Source organism: Solea solea, chromosome 1, assembly GCF_958295425.1.
Source record: "Solea solea chromosome 1, fSolSol10.1, whole genome shotgun sequence".
Classification (NCBI taxonomy): domain Eukaryota; kingdom Metazoa; phylum Chordata; class Actinopteri; order Pleuronectiformes; family Soleidae; genus Solea; species Solea solea.
In genome coordinates this window covers 40,285,067-40,308,093 of record NC_081134.1, presented here as the reverse complement: position 1 = coordinate 40,308,093, position 23,027 = coordinate 40,285,067, and the positions used below count along the sequence as shown (strand labels likewise).

Sequence of the window (23,027 nt, the reverse complement as noted above, 5' to 3'; positions counted from 1 at the left end):
TGTAAATTTTACATGATTGGCACCTCCTTATTTTAAGCGCACACACACACACACACACACACACACACTCCTGCCTCCCCTGTATCGTGTTGCATATAATACCAGTTTATGTAATTGTTCATGTGACTGTGTGCACTGGCTATCATGTCCATGTCTTTGCTGGGAATTTGCATACTTGATTATGTGCCTGAAGTGCTTGATTGTTGCTGGTGTAGGTTGTGTGATGCTGAAATGTGATATTTTGGTGTGCAGGCGGAGGGATGGTTGTGGGGAGGAGGTGGAGGAGGAGGAGGAGGAGGAGGGTGGGGTTTCCCCTTGACCCCTGAAAAGCAACGTAATCCCCGTGTGGCCCCGTTTGATTAGGGGCATTTTTCTGTCTAATTGTTGTCATCAGGACTTGCACTATCACTGTGCATCTGGAAGCACTTTGACATCTAAAGTCAGTGGTTCCCCCCCTAAAAAGTGGTGTGCAAAGACTCCTCAAAGGGGCCTGTGAAGGCCACGGCACACCACGCCGCGCCACGCAGGGGGTCCCACTGCAGAGAGGGGAACTGTTTAATCGCAACTGTGATTTCATTAACGTGGAATTATATCCAGTTGGAGAACACGTGTCTCCACAAAAGTTTTACTTAGTGCCCACACTCTTGCAATGCTTTATGAGGGAGAAAAACATTCAAACAGGGTAATCCAGGGGTCAAAATCCAAATAAATGGGGACACTTGGACTGAGGTTTGTGTGTTTGCGGGTCATTGATGTGAACATGCCCTCATCTAAGTGACTTAGGCAATGGGGCTGCATTGACAGTCTTAGTTTTTATCTCAGCCACTACAAGCACTCCCTTTTTTTCTCTCCTCTCTGACCCCCCCCCCCCACCCCCCTACCCCCCTCCCTCCACTCACTCACCCCCCCCCCCCCACCCTTTTCTTTCTCTCTCTCCATCTCTCCCTCTTTCTCTTTAAAAGGGAGCGGAAGAGTGGGCTGATACCGGTCTCATGTTTCGTATGGATTTTCGTTTATATAATCGATCGAAATGTCCCAATACATTGATTTTGGGTTCAGTGTTTTACAGACAAGCGTTTATGGGTCTCGATTTTATGTTAGCGATGATTCCAGTGTGACATCAATGCTGCCAAAGAAGTCCAGTTGTTGATTTTTAAATAAATGATCCCAAATCCCCGCAAACAAATAAACGTCAATTGTTTCATGTGTAAAAAAAAATAAATAAATAAATAAAATAAAGATAAATAAATAAAGCCTGACTCGGGAGTAAAGGAAGGGGCAAAGAATAAGGGGAAAGTGGGTGAAAAAAGACAATACTGTGCTGCTTCTCTCCTTAATCAAATAAAGTGGTATAAAACACACACACACACACACTCACACAAAAACATTTCCTTCCCTCTGAATTTCTCCTTGAATTATATGCCATCACTAGTGTGTGTGATTGCGGAATATTAAATTAAAGTGGGATAAGTCCGCACTGAGGCGGGCTGCGTCCAATCCGCAACTCATTTCCCCTGTTGTAGCACCGCATCACTGCGCTCCTCTCTTTTCAATGACAATGTGCCAAATCTGGGCATTTTGAAAACACTTTCCATATGCTATTATCGGATCGCTACTGAGCAAGAGAAAGACAGAAAAGAAGAAAAACGGAATGCTTTATACCAAAGGTACCGACTCTACATTTTTATCTATCTTCCCTTTTTTCCACTGGCTTACTGTACTTTGTGCTTTTTTTGGTGGGATTTAAATGAGATAAGAGGAGGTGAATTTGAAGTTTTTATAACGATTGCATATTTATGGACCGTTGCTGGATCGCTTTAGGGCTGAGTGTGAAAACGTCGATAGAGTTTATGTTGAGCATCTATATGATAAAACTGACAGTTTCTTCCTTTTTCACCCACTCATTTTTAGTCTTTTTTGTTGTTGTTGTTGTTGTTTAAGAGTGGATTCGCTATTGTTCGCTTCTGTGCTGTGTGTTTTGTCTGTGAATGACGTTGATTGACGTTTTTAAAGACGCTTAAATCACAGAAATGTTTCTGTTTTGATTTAAATACATTTTACAGATTTATTTTTTTTACAACGTCGCCTTTTTAATTAATTTAACACAGACGTGACTACTTGGAAGTGCTTTTACGTTCAGGGCATATGTGTCAGGATTTTCTTTATTTCTTTGTGGTGAAAATATAGTTTTAATTACTGGGGATGTTTTTTGCCTGATAGGTTTTTATGTGTGTTATAATTTTGCCTTTATTATTTTTTTGCAATGAATGAAAAGACCTTTTATTGGAGGAGTTGCACTGTATTTTTATTGACTGGCTGTTTTAATGGGCCTTCACAGAGCTTGTTTGTGCATGTGTTTGCTGGAGGAGAGTTTGGCCAGTGACTGGGTCACTGTGGCAGGTTGCAGGTCAGAGCTGTGGGCTTTTTTTTACGTGTTTTTTCCTGCGTGTCCTGATAAGGCTGCAGGGGTCAGCCATGCAACCCCACGAGGGCGCGGAGGAAATGGTGAAACAAGGTACAGACGTCCGTGCGCACTGACCAGCTGCAGAACAGACAATTTGACTCTATTTTATTTATTTTTTGGCAGATTATGACACGGAAATCTAACGGAACATCAAGTCGTGTTTTCACTTCGACTTTATCGGATGCACTGATGCAACAACAATAGTGTCACACCATGCATCCCCTGGTGCGTCAATCCAATATGGTAATATCTCCAGACGATTCAGACTTATTGATCCACTGACAAATGATCACTATGAGAGTTCATACTGTATCTGTCAGCAGTGGAAAACAAAACAAACACACTGCAATGTTCAATGTTCGATAATTTCATCTGTGCTGTCCAGAGTTTAATTTCAGGCACCCATGGTCTGCACGGTGCCATTTATTTACAATTTGCATTATGGAACACATATACTGGCACACACAGTCGCGCGCGCACACATGCACACAGACACCAGAGCGGAGTTTACTGATAAAAATCTGTAATTAACTGAGGAGGCTGCTGATATGGAAATGGGACGAAATATTAGTTAACGCGGTCTATTGTCGAGCGGCTCTCCGGAGAAAGAGCATCGTCTGCAGGGAGAGAGGGAGGGTGGAGACCGGGGAGGGGGGGTGGATTTACAAAACGCAGGAGGTTAAGATAAGACGGATATATCACATCTCGAAATCCGCTTTGTACTTTCTCGCTTTTTTTAATGGAAAACAAATAAAACTGACAGACGGAACTTGGCTGAAAAATGTCAGCATTGCGCACGAATTGCGTCGCTACAGTGGGCAAATACATCCTTTTCAAAGACATGGAGACGTTCATATTATATTATAAAAAAAGAGGAAAAGAAAAGTCACATCACGGTGGTTCGTGTCGACTAAAGTCCTCCGTTTGCCTCTTTTTAAAGCCGCAGAATGAGAAATATAGGTCCAAGTCCATGCAGCTTAAAGCTCGACGCACACGTCCCGGTTGACTTTTTTTGCGCGTCCGCTGCATCAGCAGCAGCAGCAGCTTCAGCAGCCTCAGCAGCAGCAGCAGCAGCGGTTAGAGTAAACTCTCCACGCCGTCTGTGAGCCACGGCACCCACGGCTGACAGGCTGGAAAACCCCCTGGAGGACAGGGAGGCAGCTGCAGCAGCAGTAGCGGCAGCAGCAGCAGCAGGAGCCTTGGATCCGGGTGAAAAGTGACGCCTCTGTTCCTCACCTCGACCCACCCACCCCTTTGTCAGAGACCTCTCTAAACCCAGAATAAACAGCCTCGGGTCGGGTCGGACTCGGATCTTTTGGCTTCTTAAGGATCCAGTTCTTATGTGTGCAGTCCAGTCAATGTGGCTGCAAAGTAGACCTAGTAGTTCACTTGCCAGCAGCAGCCTTATAATCACATCCCAAGCCCCGGCTCATGCAGTTCAATTCACCCCCAGCTTCGATTTTTTTCCATGAAGGCGAACAAGATCTCTTGATTTTCTCCCCGATTGAGACTGTGTAAAGTCTTCCTCTTGTCCAAAAGCCACTATAAACACACACACACACACACACACACACACACACACCACAGTCTCTCGCACACGCACTCACACACACACAGGGGTAGGGGAAAACACACAGTAAACGGTTTGCATTGAGATGGTATAGGGTCAGCAGAGCAATGCACTCTCTAAAGGACACTAAATGTAAACGCCAGTGAATGGAGCTTTGAATAGAGAGGGGAATTTTTTACGTGACCTTGTATTGGATTTTTGCAGTTTGACTCTGTTGAACCCACGCGGGGCCTCAGTGGTCCCGAAAGGGCACTGATGACTTTCCAACATGTGGTGGGGATGACTGTGATGTTCTGTGGCTCTGATTGTTTCTTAAAAGCTTTGGATGTTGACATGTGCGCACCAGATCAGCTGCGATCTCCACACCTGTACCCAAAAAAACACGCATTTTTGAGAAAAATACATTGTGACACACTCGTGTGTGGATTTGCTTTGAGCTTTTTTGTTTGTATACCTAGAATTAATATTCCACAGAATGTGCAGACGTTTTTTTTGACGCGACACAAGGTGTTCCAGTGTGTTGCTTCTTTCATTTTTATATATGTATATATATGCAAACATCATAAAATAAAATAGTGTGCGTATTTATAAATGATTCCACATTTCATACAAATAACAAATCTGACAAGAAAATTCCAATATTTCTGGGAATTTTACGCAAAGGCTTCATTCTGCGCGTGTGAGAGAGGGGGAAAAAAGGTAATTCACCTGAAGTATCATCATCAATAACATCAAAAATAAACACTACATGCTGAACAAAGTAGTTTTTTTTAAATATATTATTATTTTTATTATTATTGTTGAAAATGGAAACACTGCCGGGGCATTGTGAGACGCAGCTCAGAAGTAGGCATCTGCAAAAGTTGTTTTTTTTGTTGTTTTTTTCTTAAGAAGGAAAGGAAAGAAAAGATGACTTGTAAGGACTTGGTAGAAATTGTAGTTGTCCATTGTTCTACATGTGATTTGTCGCTCTGAGAGAAAACCATACAAAAGGCTGTTTTTTTCCTCCCTGCGTGCACAGACCTTTGCGGCCGCCAGGCCTCCGTGTGCGCGTCATTTGCAATGTGGAGACTGTTGATCAACTCACTAATTACACTTCTCTCCCTCCCTCTCCGTCTCTCCTTTGCTCCCTCCCTCTCTCTCTCTCATTCGCCCTCTCTCCCTCTCTCTCTCTCTCTCTCTCTCTCTCTCTCTCTCTCTGTCTCTCTACCCATTCCCAGAGTGCATATCGGGAAATAGACACACAAAGACATGCGCACTCAACTTAATCAGCCATTTTTTTAAACAGGGCTAAAACGATAATAATTAGCAGAATAAAGACATATCGGATTTTCATTTCCTTTCCTCCGTTTCCCCGACCCCTGTCCACAAGAGAAACTGCGAGGCAGCCCGTCGACACGTCGTTTCACCGCCACCGGAACCAAAATAAGGGATAGCTCTCCAAAAAGCGCTTGACATTTGTGATTTTACCCCCTCTTCCCAACATAAAGTTGGAGGATTATTGTAATTTTACCTGTTTTCCACGTTTTGATTGTCCAAACACGAAAGCCGCTGGATGTGACTGTTTTATAAAAATCCAAGAGCAGAGGCAGAAGCGGAGGTGACGGCTTTGGAGGGGGAAGAAAGTAAGTTTTTTTTTTCTCTCCTTTCCTTTAACTTTTATTGAGTAGTTTGGGGTGTGTGTGTTAAATTTAGGGGTCGGGTATCGATTATCTATCTCGCTGGTGGATCTTTGACACGGGGGCTCTTTGGATAACAGGTGCTGGCTGCTTTTAGTCCAGAATAAAGGCGGATATCGTGATGTTCCAGCGCAACTCCGGTGCTTTGGCTCCAATAAAACAGGGGGGATTGACAGGATCGGAGGCGTTTTTTTACGCGTGTCCGCGCTGCCACACTCGCCAGACCTGCCTTTTTTGGGGCAAAGTTTACACCATTGTTATTGAGATTATGTAGTGGATACATAACAAGGAAGCGATGTAACGATTTAGAAGGAGCGACACGAGCGTTTCCTCCGCTTTAGTGGCTGTTGCGGTGCGGACACGCTGTTGCCTTTCCCAGGAGCCCGATCTCTCGGACATGTCCGCTTTGAGCTTGTTCCCAGTCGAGGTGTCCGGCTCCATGTCCCCGTCTTTCCACACATCTACACTCCGTGTTTCAACCCTAAACCATCACATTTATGACCGTGGACACGTCGCACGGATGCACCGCTGCGCTCAAAGCCTTTTCTTTTTTGGTTTCGTGCACCTTCGCAGCCAAAGTGACACTCAGCCTCCCCGACGCGATCCCCTTCCGTTTGCATTTGAGTGTAAATTCCGCCTTTTCCTTTAAAAAACCGCAAACAAAAGTAACACCTTCATTACACGATCGTTTACTAAAGAAGCGGACATGTGTCGATCACAGTCCACACACCGTTACCTGCTGCCGCGCTTCACAAGTGAAGTCTCACTTCACCGAGGCGTGGGTGGCTGCGTTGTCCGGAAAGGAAGAGCGATCACCGGGCTACTGATAGCATGGCGAGTCCCTTCAGAGCACAACCTGCTCCTGGATCTCCTGCCTTTTCACCCCCCCCACGGTAGCACCTGTATTTGAATGCATCCTAAACTCACACTTTTAGTGATTTTGACTCTTTTGTAATTTCCCCCTTAAGTCCACATTTCACATTGCTTTTCATGGGTTCATCTTTTTTTTTTCATCATTTCATTTCAAATCCAAGATGTGTTGCTTGGAATAAGTTGTAGATGAGTGGTGTTTGTGTTTCTTTTTTTGGGAGGAAACAGTAGAGAGAAAGGTCCAGGGGTATTTTTACGCCCTTTTTTTTTTTTTTTTTTTTTTTTTTTTTTTGAGGTGGGTCAGATAGACTTGGCTCGGGTTGGGACGCGACAGTGACAGGGGGGACATCGATCGCACGGGAGGAGGAAAAAAAAACATCAGGGCCAAGGGGCCAGGCTGTCTCCAACTCGGGTAGGCTACGTAACGGTGTAGTGTGTATGTGTGTGTGAGTGAGTGTGTGAGCCTAGAGGGACTGAGTGTACGATCCAAATGAACGGTGCGCCAATACAGGATAGAGCTTTTAATAGGACTGTCGCCATTCGAACACGGCTTTTTGCACGGACTTCGGAGCGTATTTCTCACCGAAAAAGATGCGTTCACTGACCCCCACTTCTCTTCTCTCTTTTACTTTTAAATTTCCAATTTTATATCCCACAGAATGCAAGTCTACTTTTTAACCAAAAACGAGGGATTTTCCGAAGAGTCTCACAACGCAAATAAGGAACGTTATAACGGATCTACTAATAACAATATATAATTTATTATTATAATAATTTATTATTATTGTGTAAATAGTCAAATTGACATTTAAAAATCCAATTTAAATGAACACATTCCTATTTTCAGTTTTGTTGAATTCAAACACTTCTCTTTACTGATAAACTATCAACACTGGTGTTTTTAAGAGTGGATTCATCTTCTTTTTTCTACGCACAGGATTTAATTGCATTTGTATAAAATCTTAACATTTTAATAGAACAATGCAGCTGAGGCCTAATGATAATCACACAATAACAATAATAATAATAATAATTATTATTATAATAATAATAAAATAATAATAAAAAATGAATAAAAATAAGTGAAATAATGAGAGGAGCTGATCCAGTCTATTTGCAGTGTGTTTCATCAGTTAATGATGGAATTGTCTCACTCTGCAAATGAGAGAAATTTTATGTTTTCACAAGCCCTGGCCCTCTTGTTTTTGTTTTTCTGTTCATTGTGTCTCAGCACTATCAAAGCCTGAATATGTGTGTGTGTGTGTGTGTGTGTGTGTGTGTGTGTGTATATATATATATATATATATATATTTATATATATATATGGATCTGCATGTTAGTTAAGCAGCTTGTAACATTAATTTCATCCGTTCGTGAAGGGGAGGAATAATAAAAAAACATGTAGTGTGAGAGATGGGCAGATAGCCCTGAGAGGACAATAGCTGTTGGCTTGAAAATGCTTCTTGATTATTAAAAGCTAATGCATTTTCAGCATTGCAGCCTTCATTAAGGGTGCGGATGGGGGCGGGGGTGGTGGTGGGTGGGGGGGGGGGGGTGAGAGGGATGAGAGGCTATTGGGAGGAGGAGAGGATGGGAGAGGGAGAGAGAGACAGGGGTTGAGTCTGTCCTATAACTCCTGGGCCCAAGACACATGCAGCTAGAAGATTGGCTCGGGCCTCTCCTAGGGGTCGACAATGTGTCATTTCCACCCGGCTAGATTGCCCTCTGCCTATCTGATATTAATGTGCAAATCAATATTTCAAGGATTAAATTTCCCTTCTTCATTTTTTATGGTTTCTACCTCAATAAGTCTCTCGTCTAATAGAGGAGGCTGGATGATTTAGAAGCCTTTGCTGCAGAAAGAGAGAGAGAGGGAGAGACAGAGAGAAATAGAGAGGAGCTTTGCAACAAGGCTATCGCTGCATTTTAATGTTCTTCATCGTGGATCCCCCATAGGCCCTTAGTAAGGAGGGCTATATCGCTGCTTTACAGTGTAAAGACAGCCAATTTGGCTAAAAAGGCTGAAAGGGAAAATATGAGTCCGGTTGAATACTTAAGTCGCTGTGGTAATCCGAGTAGCAGGTATTAGTGAACAGAGAGCTCCCCCCCCTCAAACACACGTACAGAGCTACATCCAAACCTGCATTACCAGCCGTCATGCTCGAGCGAACAGTATAGCTTACTGCACGCCGGGCTGCTATAACGCTATATATATATATTTTTCTTCTTCGTCTTTTTTTTGCCTCTTTCTGCATAGAAGCCCATTGACATTTGTCGGCAGAGATTTACTCTCCTGTGCAATAACATCTGGCGTATGTGTGTTATAGAAATGAATCACTCTGACACACTGACCTGTGTATGATTACTGGGGAGCGTATTACCATAGTCATAATGCTGCATCTCATTGAAAGTCAACCAAATGAGCTTGGACCCTTGACTCCCCATAGACATTCATTAGGGGACAGTGCACACACACACACACACACAGACAGGCGTCTGTCTGCCAGTAGGTGTATGTCTGTGCATGTGTGTTTATTTAATCCTCCTTCCTGTACCATCTGGTGCATGTGTGTATGCGCGTGTGCATGCGTGTCGAGCAGCAGCACAGTGTGAATTTCCCCCTCGCTCAGCCACCAATTTTTTTTTCCCCCCCATTCAGCTTTTGCAGCAGAACAGAGTAGACTGTTTTAACATACTAGTGATATGGAGAGTGTCAGCGAGCGAAAACAAAAAAGGAGGGAGAAAGAGACAGAGGAGACAGAGGAAGAGGCACAAAAGATCTCTAATTGTAGCACGACCGCTTGGCTTCCTCCCTGATTCACGGCCATTATGATGTGAAAAGCACAACCGCCTGTCCTCCATTATTAAAACGGCAGGCCTAGACACACTCTCACATCCATACACGCACTCACTGGGGGGAATCATGTAGATTTTTTTGTCTCTTATCTGTGGCTCAAAAATAACTGTTATCACTCCGGTCACCCGCTCTTCAATAAGGAGATTCAATAATAAAGCTACCCGGCGTTGTCCTCGCGCAGATACGTTGGTTGAAATTACAAAGTAAAAATAAATTCTTCGTTTTAATGATTTCAAGCTGCGGCATTTATAATCCCAGCCGAGGACATGAAAACACAGTGTCTCTCACCAAGAGTTTTTGTCTCTGATGGACCAAGTTGTCTTCCTCGTCCTTCACATTTATTCTTTAGGGGGCGATGGTGTTTTATACACCATGTATTATGTAACTGTTTCAATCATGTTGTTTCTGATGCAAGGAGCTAAACAGCTGAATTTTCGAGAGATCAAGGTTTGATAATCTCTGGGTTATGTCGTGTGTGTGTGTGTGTGTGTGTGTGTGTGTGTGTGTGTGCGGAAGGCTGACAGCATGCAGTAGTAGTGTCGGGGTCTCCTGTCTCGCAGAGGCCTGTAGGGGGAGAAGCTAAGAAGTCCACAGCAGCTCGGCATTATGTCTCAAAGAGGGGGGGCTTCCTGTGTCAGCCCTGGGGCACCACCACTAACACACACTTTCTCTCTATCGCACACACACACTGAGCGAGAGGCGGAGGAGGGTTAAAGACTTGGAACGAGATCAAGCCCCTCCGTAGCTCCCGGGGAGGGAGCTTGTGAATATGCGAGTTTTAGTGTAATTAGCACTTAATTATATTAACATATGCAAATTGTCAGGCGGAGAGCTTGTACTGCCGGTGGGTATCGGTTGAGATACAAGTGACTCTATTGTACCGCCATGGCAGAAAAGAGAATAATGGGTGTGTGTAAGGCAACCAGCCAGCCAAGCAACCCCCTGTGCTAGCACATAACCAACTAGCTCATTTACGTCTCTGGCTGGCCGCTTTGCCAAATTTCATTAGTCGCCATGACAACTTGGCTAATTGTGCTGACTAATGTGCCCTGATCTGTTGTCAGTTGGGATGGGTGTGGGTGTGTGTCCCTGTGCCCCCAAAACAAGAGAGGTAGGGGGAGAAAGAGGGAGAGCGAGAGAGAGAGAATAATCCAGCTCACAACAACTTTCTAAACACATTCTGCTTGTATAAGTATTTGCATATTCAAAAATACTCTGCCATCTCTCCTTGTCTCCTTGGCGAGCGTTTGCATGTGTGCACCTGTACTGGCAAAGGCTGCGCGGCAGTGGGTCAGAGGGGACGAGGGCAGTTCAGTTTTGTGCTGCCGTGTGTCTCAGAGTGTGTCAAATGTGCTGCTGCTGCTGCTGCTGCTGCTGCCGCTGCTGCTGCCTGTGAAGCAAGACTTGGACTGTGAGCCTGGTATGGCCTTGTGTAGCGACATGGCTGAATTTGTTTTTGATTATTGTACAAGACTGTGATTCTGGCAGAGAAAAGCTCGGGCCTAAATAACAGGGATAAGGAGTTCTGCCTTTGAAAACTTTCAGGCCTTTATTATTCCACCCAAAAATATGTAATTTGGACACATCTTTAGAGTTACCCCCAACCAGGCAGCAGGACATTTCTTTTTGTTATTGTTGGGGGTGATGTGTGTGTGGGGGGGCTATTTAATGTTCCGTGCTTCCCGTTAGCCAAAGGTGGATAGAGATTGGGCCTAGTTGGTGCTACTAGTACTTGCATGCTAATCCTGTTTTTTGACAGGAACGTAAACTGATATAATTGCTTTTCAGAGGCAGGAATGGCGGTTTATACAAGTGTGAAAGCACGGGAAAGGGGATTAGCATTATTTTGCATAATGCTGGGCAGGCGCTGAATGGGGCATTGAACGCTTGACTGGGTGACAGAGATGAAAGAGAGATGAAATGCTTCACCCCTCTTCTTTTTCCTCCCTCCCTCCCTCTCTTCCATCTCTCCCCTCCAGTCCCTCTGTCTCTGGCCGCTGGTAAAGGACTGTGTTTTCTGGAGAGAACCCCCGGAAACACCAGGCCAGTGTTTCTTGCTGTTTGTTCTGATGCCAGCAGATGGAAGGTGTCATGTGAGGCAATATGTATGATAATAGAGTAACTGTGGTAAACTCCAGGCTCCCTAAGCCTCCATGTATATACTAAACTGCATCCCTAAAGCACTGGAGTGTGCAATTATGTGGTAGGTGGATGTGGCTCAGGTAGCTTTTACATGGAAGGAAGGGAGCGGCTCTCATGGATCAAATCAAACTACACTGTTCTTACATTTTCCTTTATTGAGATGTTTACTAAGGATTTGGTCGGATATGGTCTTGGTAGAGGGAAATGTGGAACTGCGAGACAGGTGTGTTTTAATTTGGATGCCTGCGTGTGTGTGTGTGCGAGAGCTCTGATTGTACACGTAGGTTGGGGGCACGAGGGTGGTGACGCAGCTTAAAATTGCCACTGTGACTTCCATATGACCCAAAATCGACTTTGTGCGTAATTTATGATCAACCGTCATTATTGCTATTGCATCTGGTGTATGGAAATGATCCAGGGTTGAGGGAGGGGCGTGAGGTTGGGTGGTGGAGAACATGAACGTCACAAAGGCTGGTGTGGCCTGTTTTTGTTGTCTCTCATTGGACAGGATCCTCTTTCTTTGACCTTTTGCACGCCTTCCCTTGCCTTTCATATGCTAATGCCGGCCAGATCCGAGGAGGAAACATGCTGGAGCTGAGTGGAGGAGGACAAAGACTCCTCTCTCTTTCTCTGCCTCCTTTCCACGCCATATCTCCTCTTTTCTTGCCTCTTCCCCTCTCAAGCAACTTGACAGACTTTGGCATGAAAGGAAGTGAGTGCTCAGTGGATAGGAAAGGTGGGGTTAGCATTGTTGCGCTGACCCACACCACCTGTGAGGATCAAGTGCACTGCAGCAATCCTTGGTCATGTTTATGTGGACACATTTTGAGTGGCCCTTGTAGTGGTTATTGCAGATCGGTAATCGTTTGAGCCGTGCTGCCAGTAGTGTTATAGCTCAAGCCCAGTCAGTTGAGGAGTGATTTGTTGCTTTTCCAGTATAGCTAGTCGAGTTGTCATAGAAGGTCTCTATTTCTCCTCAGTCTCTCCCAGACTTGCCAACTCTATCTGCTTACAACCAGTAAAGCACCGTCTCTGGTGGGGTAAAAGGATACTAATACAGTTACTACAACTCTCCCCTAACATAATGCTCCAGTGCACCACTGTAGAGCATGACGTGGTTTTGAGGCTCTTCTGGATCTGTTATGGGAAGGGGGCATGTTATCTGTAGGAAATGTAATTTTTGTCCTCATTGAAATCATTCATTATTGAGCGCGGTTATCTAAATGTTTTTGTTGCTGTTGGTCAAGCGCCAGTTAGGATTGTGTTACTCTCTCTCTCTTTCTCTCTCTCTCTTTCTCATGTTTCTATGTCTGTGTCTCTCGCTCTCTCTCATCTTGCTGGGCCTTCAACGGTCTCTTAAGGGAAAATAGAAAGAGGGGGATTTTTCCCTCTTCCCTCTGTGCTCTGTCCCGTTCTCAGGCTCTACTGCCTATTTTGCATCAGCCATCTTACACAGGATATTAGCCAAAGAAAAAAAAAACACAGGTCAGGGTATTTCATTTAGAATAATATGTTTATTCTTTTCATTTCAAAGTGGAAGTGGGGGGATTCTGTTGGGTGGGGATAGAACAGTCCGAGCCATGTGTTGAAGGACTCTCTCTGTTTGATCTGAGGTCTTGTTGAATCTGGGGGCCGGCTGAGATTCTCAGGTTTAGGTCGGCTTAAACGCGCCCGCTGAAAACATGAGGCCTTTCTCCTGTATGTCTCTCATATTGTCTTACACATTTGCTTTCCCGACGTATCTCTTTTGGTATCTGTCGTATAATTTTTCATGTCACTCTGTGGATGTTTTTTTTTATTTTCTTAATATTACTTTTTCTTTTGATGGGCATGGCAGTCAGGTAGGGAGGGCAAGTTAATAGCTTGCAGTGATTGGGTAATTTGAATGCAAGGCGAAACTGCTCTCCACAGATAAGAGCAAAACTCATTCTTTATTTTTGTACATTTATGTTACTGCTTATTTCTTTGTAGTCTTGATGCTGCGGTTACCTTTCAGACTCTGACATTTGGTTGTCCTCTACACCCCTTGATGCAGTCACTGTGAAGGACATTCTCTTAGCCCTGCAGCTCCATGTGAGTGTCTCAAAGCCCTCATCTCACATATTCAACAAAGAATTTAGCAGCCTTTTGTTTAAGAGACGTTTGTCCCTCTTGTAGTTACCAAGAAAAAAAAACTGCTCCGTTAAAAAAAAAAAGGTTATTCGCCACACTTTATTGATTGAAGTATATTTTTATAGCTGTAAAAACTGGCAAGGCCAAAAACAAAACCACGGGGGAAACAACACCCAACTACCTGATGTGAACAGGACTTAAAAGCGAGCTCTGGGTGTTGGAGGGAAAAAAAAGGTTAATGAATGACTAAGTTTGTCCATGTTTGAGGAAAGATGCCCCACAATAGCACAAGGCGTCTCATGACAAATGATGCATTCTCTTCCTTGTTGGCCAAAGACAAAGGCAGGGATTGAGAAAGCAGCGAGCCCAGTCACAGGACATTTGCCCATTAAAAGACCTTTAGGAAAAAAAAAAACTGGGAAATAATAAGAGACTGATACTGTACGTCTGTAGAAATGGTGTAATGAAGTCTTCTGTTGACGATTAGACCGCAGTTTCTCAATCCAAGTCCCTGCGTCAAATTACACTTCCTTTATTCCTTTATTTGTATGTGTGTCAACATCTGCATGTGCCTCTGTTTTCATGTATGTGGCGTGTGTGCAACATGATTGGCATGTGGTATTCCTGAAGGCAATAGCTTGTAGATATCAAGGCCATTGGCAGAGCTCGTTGGGGAATAAGTGGCTAATTAATTATGCATGAGTTGTGGGCATAAACAAACAGTGTAATGAGAGATGAGACGGATTTACCAAAGAATTTGACTCCAGTTGCACGGGGACCTCCTCAGCTGTTCGAAATTAATTATTATTATTATTATTTTATTATTATCATTCTAACCTACATACTTTATTGTGACGATATTTGTTTGTGAAAGAAACATGTTCCTAGCATCGGCGTAGGTGAGGAAATACTCACAGAGCCAGACTATTCCTCTGTGCTCTTTTGTCATTACAGGCATATGTGTACTGTATTAAAAAACAAAACCTCCCTTTTTTCCAATGTAGGTCTCAGTCTGATCTAATATAGGCAAAGAAAGTATGTGTTTCCTCAGCTCCCCAGAGGAAACTCCAGCCAACACTATCCCTCTCAAACCCTGCCTTTCTTTCTTTTTTTTTTCTAGCCTGGCACCAGCCGTGGAATAATCTTTAATTATTTGCTTTTAAAAGAAAAAAAAAAATAAGACTTCCCCTTTTTTTCTGTGACAGTAAAGAAGAAGAGCAGAGCAAGCACAGGAATGTTCTTGTATATGAAATTGTAGGTATTAACAGGGCTGGTTTTGTCAGTGGTTTCACTGATGTATCAGCTCTCTGCCCCTAGACTAAATAAAGAGGGGAGTTTTGCTGTGTTTCATCTTGGCTGAGATGAGCAGATATAGTAAGGCTTTGGAAGGAATTGTTAAAAAAGCAAAGTATGGCTGAAGAATGGACCTCAGCCTTAACACAAGACTCAAACAAGTGTCAAGATGTGCTGATGGATGGTTTGCTGGTCTTTTGGGGGAGGGTGCTCCCATTTATACCATTTTGTACTTCTGTAAAGTTTTTATAAATATAATAGAGCAGCGAGCTTTTCACGATATACTAGAGAATCTTTTTGAATATGACTTTGCTTTACAGTAAGTAGAATCTGTTCATTAGAGAAAGAGAAACCAGAGAAAAAGTGAGATATTGCTGTCCATGATTTTCAGCTGCTGTGTCATTGACCTCCATGTTCCCCAGGTTGACAATGTAACACACACTTGCGCACACACACACACTCACACACACATACATACATAAAGAAGCCTAATTTCACATTTATAATTTCAGGGTAACAACACTGAGCATTTTTTTTTCCCTGTTACATTTCAATTTGTCACAGAGTATTATATATTTATATTTAATTGTTGCTATTTCCGACAACAAACGGTAAGGTAATGTGTCCATTTCATCCCGGCTCCCTCTCTGCAGGCTGGCCTGATTTGCGTGACACGGTGTTTTTTTGATAAAGGAATATTGCGGCTCTAATCTAAAACCACACTAACTGCATCTGACAGTTGTTTGTTTGTAGTGAAATCCAATTAAAATGTACACTTTTCAACTCCATTGCTCATTTTTCTTCTCCCACTCCTCCCCCCCTTTCTCTTCTCTCCCTCCCACGGTAACCAGAAAAGAGCCTGTGATGGCATAAATAACAACTGTGCTTTCCTTGTGGTTTTTGTGAGAAGAGGGCAAACTCACAACAGCTGTCAGAAAAGGGGGTTTGTTTAAAAAGCAAATGGCTTTGGTCTAAAGTTCATTTGGAGACCTCTCTAATTAAATAGAGAGCCAAAAGCTTAAGTTAATTAGTAATTCCCTGGGTCCAGAAATTAGACCTGTCACGAGTATCTGAGCTCTCGGAAAACCAAAAGGTATGTGTGCATTTGTGTTTTGTACGGGTTTTTTTTTTCCCCTCGTGAATCTGTCATGCTTGCTCCCATCTCGGTAAACACGTGTGCCTCAATGTGTGTTCGAATGTTTTCTAATGCAAGACTCACACACGGCCTGAGACATTAATGGTCTGTTTGTGGCGTGTCACAGAAGTGCTCAGGAGATGTTTAAGTGAGAGGCACATAGCTTGTGGCGTCAGTCAGGATACCTGCCCTATGATTATGTTTATGAAGATAATGACAGGGCTGGGGTCGCGCTGAGTACTGTCTTTAGAGAACAGTCGGGGTTTGAACTTTAAACTTTATTGTTACCCCTGGAAAAGAACAAGACGTTTTTTTTTGGTCACCATGACGGAGAAATGTTTGCACAATTAGCAAGGTGTCTCTGAATCACGGCTAAGCTAACAGTAAAAGCAGATGCTCTTCTCTTCTCTTCTCTTCTCTTCTCTTCTCTTCTCTTCTCTTCTCTTCTCTTCTCTTCTCTTCTCTTCTCTTCTCTTCTCTTCTCTTCTCTTCTCTTCTCTCCCCGACAGTGTAATTGAATACAACACAATTGAGAGACAAGATGTCCCCTATACTTGTTCCAAGCACAGCTTTGTGTTAACTAGCGTTTAAGGCAGCCAGCAATAATACTTCTTTGGAAACAAAGCATTGACTAACACTGTTCCAGCCATTAACTAGCTGCACCAGCTTGTTGTTTTTTTTCTTTTTAGTCATTTGCTACTGATAGCCATCTTTCACCAAATAGGGAAACATTTGTGACATTTTCTTCCTTCCTCAAAAAAGGAATGAACTTTTGGCAGCAAGCAGTGGGAGTTGCTACATTAGTTTGCAATGCCTAATATTAGGTTTCAAACTATCAGCAGGACCTATTGCTCTTGGAAAAGTGATTTCAGTGCTGTAGAGTACACGTCAGGTTTTTTACCGTTGTTCAACTGCCGTACGTGAGACGAGGAACAGAAAAAAAAAGCTATTTTCAGGTCTTACATATACGGTACATAGGTAGATTCACATACGTCTGAGTTATCGTAGCATAAAATAAGCCTCCAAACTGAGGCCAGTGGTGGTTTATACAGTATAACCGGTCGTTTATATTTGCCAGGTGGATGTGAAATGTCTGCATCAGAGACTGCTCTCTGTGTCTGCCTGTGAGTGTGTGCGCTATCCTTGACTGACGTGGACAGTGTTTGCTTAACCTCTTCTGCGCTGCACTACCACGGCCTTGTCAGTTTAAGTGTGTGTGTGTGTGTGTGTGTGTGAGAGAAGAGAGAGAGAGTCCAGCAACGGTAGCTTTCATTTTTCATGTCCCCAGTCGTATTTTTTTCCCAAACAAACCTGCTCGGAGAGAAAGATACCGAGGCCTCTGAATCAACACGAATGACTGATATTTGTGTTTTTCCTGGACTGGTGTGTAAAATGGTGTTCGACCACAAAACCACACCAAACGTGATGAAACAAGCAAACAAACAAACAAAAAAAAAGAATTTGTTTGTATGATTGATTATATCAACGTTATGTATTTCATTCGGCAGCAGGATTATTCATTTCAACCCGGCAAATAATGCAAACTTGCCAGTGCCTTCAACTTGTTATCTTGCCTTTTACGGAGACTCCCTTGTTAAGCTGCCATCGCTTGTTTACACTGAACCAAACAAGCCAATATTATGTTGCCCCAGTGAGTGATTTTAGAGAGGATGACAACTTCTCGAATCAGACGTGCAACGTGAAACAGAATAGTGTTGGCGTCTGTCCCAACATGTCTCCTTCCTCTGCCACTTTCTGTATTACTCCGGCACAAAAGCCGTGCGTGGACATTTATACAGCACAGCGAGGCAGAATAAAGGCAAAACATTACCACCTTTAAAAAGGACTCTGTGAATGGGTCTTATTTTATTACAAATATGCAATGTGTGTCTGTGTGCGTGTATGGTTTCCTGCTTTTGCCTCATTCAAAAGATAAGGCTGTGATTTATGTAACAGCTAAGCCCTTTCATATTGTGTATGTTGTACCTTACAAGAGCATGACGAGCAGGCGAGATTAATATTTATTTAGCGCAGGCAAATCAAGGATTAAGCCGTCATCATTTTATCACTAATCCATGTCTCTGGTGAGATGCAGAGACAAAAGAGAGGCAGATTACCAAACACAAAACACTGCAAAACCACAATTAGTTTGGCGACCAAACCTGTTGTCGACGAAGAGGTGGACAATAGGTGTGCGCGTACACGTGCGCGCAAAAGTCGTGTTTTAGTTTCTCGTCTCTTGCTCTCACAGCCTATTGTTGTCTGTGTTTGCGTTCTCACCCTCCTCCGCTCTTCAAAAAGGGATCTCTCTTTGAAATTAGCGGTGGTTTGTCTGATTCACTCATCTGACGTAAATGTGTCTCATGATCTTTCCACTGTCCGAACACACACTCACACACTCGCTGACACACATGCATGAGCAATGAATACCTCTTTCTTAGCTCCAACCACGTGGGAGAGGGACAGTTTGCTTATACTGTGTGTATGTGTGTGAGTGTGTGTGTGTGTTACTTGGCAGTCTGTAAATAAAATTACATTCTTTGCTAATTGAGTTAAACTGCTTTGCTGGAGATGTGGCAAAAAAGATGAAAGCTCCCAGTGTATGTTTTGTGTTCCGATGTGGCAAGTGTGTGTGTCTGAGTGTGTAGGATGATAATCCTGTTAGCACTTAGCACTCTAAGGTGGTACCCATGCAGGGAAACTGTGACTGTGTGTGTGTGTATCGCTGTTATAAGGTTTAACATTTGTGGTATTTAGTGTCCAACTTGCGTAATAAATATAAAAATAATAAATGTAAAAAAAGCTCCTGCTGTTATATATATACATATATATGTATATATATATATATGTATATATATATGTATATATATATATATATATATACACATATATATAGTGCATAATGCAGATTCTAGGTTGTGTGTCATTACATTTGTCTGTGTTTAGGAGGGCACCCTTTACATGGGCTCAAACAACACGGAACAGCGAAGGGGCCAAAAAAAAGAGCATTGAAAAGCTGTTGCAGTGTAGTAGGGGGCAATATGGGAACGGGAGGGGTGGGGGGTCCAAACCAGATGTGAGAGTGAATAAAAAGAGAGATAAATAAAAAAGAATGAACGGACAAGTCATGCTGCGATAGAGAAAGGCAGGCAGAAGCTCAGGAGGAGAGAATGCCATCCTCAGTTCCCCTTTGCCCTCCTTCCTCTCTCTCACCCCGGCCACTGAATGCTAATAGCTTTTCTGCTTCACCCCCACCATGCACACACACATACACATGTAGGCACACATATACACCCCCCCCACACACACACACACCACCACCACTCCTCTTCAATCCCTCCCCATGGACACTGCCGCATTGTTTGTGGCAGTGCTTCTATTCTTTCAAACTTAATTACCTTCTTGCCTTTTGTGGCGTCAGGGGCTGGAAGTTTTGCACCGTGGCAGTGGAGGTCGTCACACATTCTTTGGCGGTGCATTCCCTTAATCTTTTTTGGTGGAGGTGGAGGGGGTAAGGAGACAGAGGAGACAGATCGAGAGAGTGGAGCTTTTACCAGCCTGGGCTTCTAAGGTTGTTATAGCCCCCCCCTTACTCGTGCACGTGTGTGCACGGTCATAATAGTTGGGGCATAGGCTGCCCTTTGTTTGTGTGGTTCATTTCCAATCAACCCTAATTAACTACAGAGTGTTTCCAGATTGCCAGCAAAAGAAAAATCCCCATTTTTTTTTACTCTCAATGGTCTTTGCAGTTTTGAGTGTGAGGAAAGGGAGGAAGAAGAAAAAAAACTACAGGCATTAGCTATGTAGATTGGCTTTGCCTTTGATGCTGGAAAAATCTTTAGCAAGGGCAGTAAGTGGTGACTGCGACCCAGCAGTGTCTGACTGTTTGTTTTCATGTTTCAGTTTGAGCTTAGTTTGAAATATCGCCTCTTCACAGGCGTGAGACTTGGGCATATATTTAGACTGGATTGTGTAAGCGCCGAGTCCTTTTGTAAAATTGATAAATCCAGTCAAACTTGTCCATAACGCACACAACTTTGTCTCTGCAAAGCCAGAGCAGATAAAAGGGCCCATGTCCTAAGTATCACAACCCAAACCTACTTAATGGAAATAAATGCTACTTTTCTCAACACTCGGTAGGATATTTTGTCGACTTGTGGGTGGATGGTTTTAAGTAGCAGCTGGAGGACATGAGAGATGTTTTCACCTCGGCCGCTTTTCAGTTTGGAAAGGTTGTAATCTAATCCTAAATCAGATTTTAGGTCTTATTGTACCTTGAGTGATGAACCTCCTCGGTGAAAAAAAAAAGAGGGAGAGGGGAGGGAAAAGCAAAGAAGTTTCACAATTCACTCATTTTAGTCGAGTTTGTTTTTGCACACTTGACGATTTTTGGGTCCAATGATACTCTCTGTTTTCTAATTTGCCACAATATTATTTCCACTAACAATAGAATATCAGGTACGGACCTCGGGGCGGTTGGGTGTAATGTTACCTGAGCAACCAATGAGACCAATTAACTTGTCATCAACCTGCAGGGATAGAACCTGCATACCTGCTCTAGGAAAATAGAAAAAGGCCACTTCCATCCTCTACACTTTTCTTCATTATTCTTCCTCCCCCTCCTCCGCTAAATATCCCTCTCCATTCTTTATACAAACCAAGATCGTTGCTCATGTAGACATAATTTTGATTTTGATTTGCTAAAAGGCATTTTTTTTTTTTTTTCGCGTTCCGAGTGTGTAATTTGTCGAACAAGATTCCCATGCTAAATGGAGTTGTGCTTGCTTTAGGTGTCTGGGCTGCACCTTGTGGTAATGACAAGGTGTCTTTTGGTAATGAAGACCTTTGCTTATAAGGGAGACACTGGGAAGGACAGACGGACAGAAAAGGGTGCGGAGGTGGCACCGAGGAGATGGACTGGATATGACGTGTACTATTACACCTCCAGGCAAAAAACAACTGAAACACAAAAACTTGTTGTGAAGTTAAGTAGTTAAGAAAAATGTTGGTCACGCACACACCGCTCCCCCAATTATTCAGCAATTTTCTCCCAGAGTCCTTGCCTTTAAGATTTAAAGCTTTATCTTTTCTAATTGTGTGCATGTGAGTTTAAAGTGCCTGCGCACACATGCACCGGCACTGTTTGCTCCTCTCGCTCGCATTGTGAGCAAAGAGATAGTTCCCCTCCTCCTTGATCCACTCCGTTTTTCATCCCTCCGTTTCTGCATGGCAACAAATAAACAGGTCTAATTAGACCGGAGTAGACCTATTCAAGGCACTGACAGTGAGAGATGGATGCATGGGCTTTCACAGTGCCCTTCGCCTTTGTCTTTGGCTAACGCTTGGTGACATTTTGATAGAAGATTTGGTGTTAGACCGAGGGGCCACATGCAGAGAGAGAGATGACCTTCTAGGAGACCTCAAGGAATGGACATTCAGTCTCACCCTGTCTTTTGACTTTGTTGTTTGACTTTGCTTAGCTTTACCGGTCAACTTTAAAAAAAAAAAAAAAAAAATCAGCCTGGCTTTAATTTCAGCAGTTATTACATGAGCTTAGAAATGTCTCCAAACAGTTTGACAAGCAGAGGGGAAAAAAACAACCATTTTGGAACTCAGATGACCACATCCCAAGGCACTGATCTGCCTAATTCTAGTGTTTACAGATGTTATAAATATTCACGACAGTATTAACAGTGCTGTCTGCCCTCGCATCAAAATGTCGGACAGTTGGGGAAGGAGAATTTGAACTCAGCAGATTCCCATGTAAACAACGATGACAGTGTGGCGACATTGCAATTACAGGTTTGGCATTTACCAGGCTGTGACTCTGTGGCTAATGTGTGATAGCCTTGACAAGAGGATAAAAGTAGGACAAGACTCTGACAAGGAGCTCGGTGCCTCAGGTCTGCCCTATGGACACAAGTATTCTTAGCAAATTCATTAAAAGTGAACTGGCTGAAAATAATTACATGGGCCACAACAAGAGTTAGCTTTAATGTGTGTTTGTGGACAAGTCTCGGATTATGTCCACTTTCTGACTTTTTTAGGAATCGCGGTCAAATGTCTGACGAGGTGCTTTAATAACAAACTGAGTCAAGAGAGAGAGAGAAAAAAAGGAAGAAGTGGAGAAATCCCCTGCTTTAGACTGCTTCACTGTCTCTCTGGCAGCTATGGAAAAGCAGATGGAGGGATATGGAAGAGAGAATCGAGGGGAGGGGGGGGGGGGGGAGAAAAACAATAGGCCAAGGAGACTTTCAGTCCCTCTCTCGCATCAGAACTAGTAGTGTCCAAAGCAGGCATTCCTCGGCTATTATTTTCTTCTCACTGAATCTGATCTGCCACTTTAATTACCTTAGTGTGTGTGTGTGTTTGTGCATTTGTGTATGAGAGAGTAAGGGAGAGAGAGAGAGAGAGAGCCTGTGTCCGCGTGCATGCTTGTGAAAGCAAGGGGACATGCTTAATTAAAAAACAGAGGTGGGAGCAGCTCTGGCCATTTCTTTTGTTCTTCTGTTATAAGAAGAGAACCATTTCTGCAATGTGGAAAAACCAGGGCTTCATTGTGAGTTTCTCACTCGCCCTTTATATATCTTTCTCTCTCTCTCTCTCTCTCTCTCTCTCTCTCTCTCTCTCTCTCTCTCGAATAAAAGTCATCGGTTGGTTAGCAGAGCAAAAAAAATCCAGTGGGGGGGAGAGAGCGAGAGGAAGGTTTCTTAGCAAGCAGTAACATGATCTACCTTAAAAGAAGCAGTAGTGGGCACTACTGCTGTGAAAGGTGTGAAGCCTGAGGAATGGAGCAAAACAAAAAGAATCAAGACACACGACCTTTGCACGTATTTATTCGGAACCGCTTTTATGTAGCACATAAGATGTTGTTTTAAATCTGCGCAAATGAAACAATCTCAGTT

At 43.3% G+C, this 23,027-nt stretch overlaps 1 protein-coding gene across 2 annotated transcripts in view; it reads left to right on the top strand.

The window, feature by feature from the left end:
- Positions 1 to 1,538: 1,538 nt before the first annotated feature.
- zfhx4 (zinc finger homeobox 4) overlaps positions 1,539 to 23,027 on the top strand; it is an 83,182-nt gene continuing 61,693 nt past the window's right edge. Inside the window, exon 1 of one of the 2 annotated variants that reach the window (XM_058633596.1) lies at positions 1,539 to 1,667. The gene's annotated coding sequence lies outside the window, so the exon portion shown is untranslated. Of the gene's footprint in view, positions 1,668 to 5,252; positions 5,660 to 23,027 lie in introns of those variants that run through there. The other variant, XM_058633587.1, reaches the window with a different exon arrangement.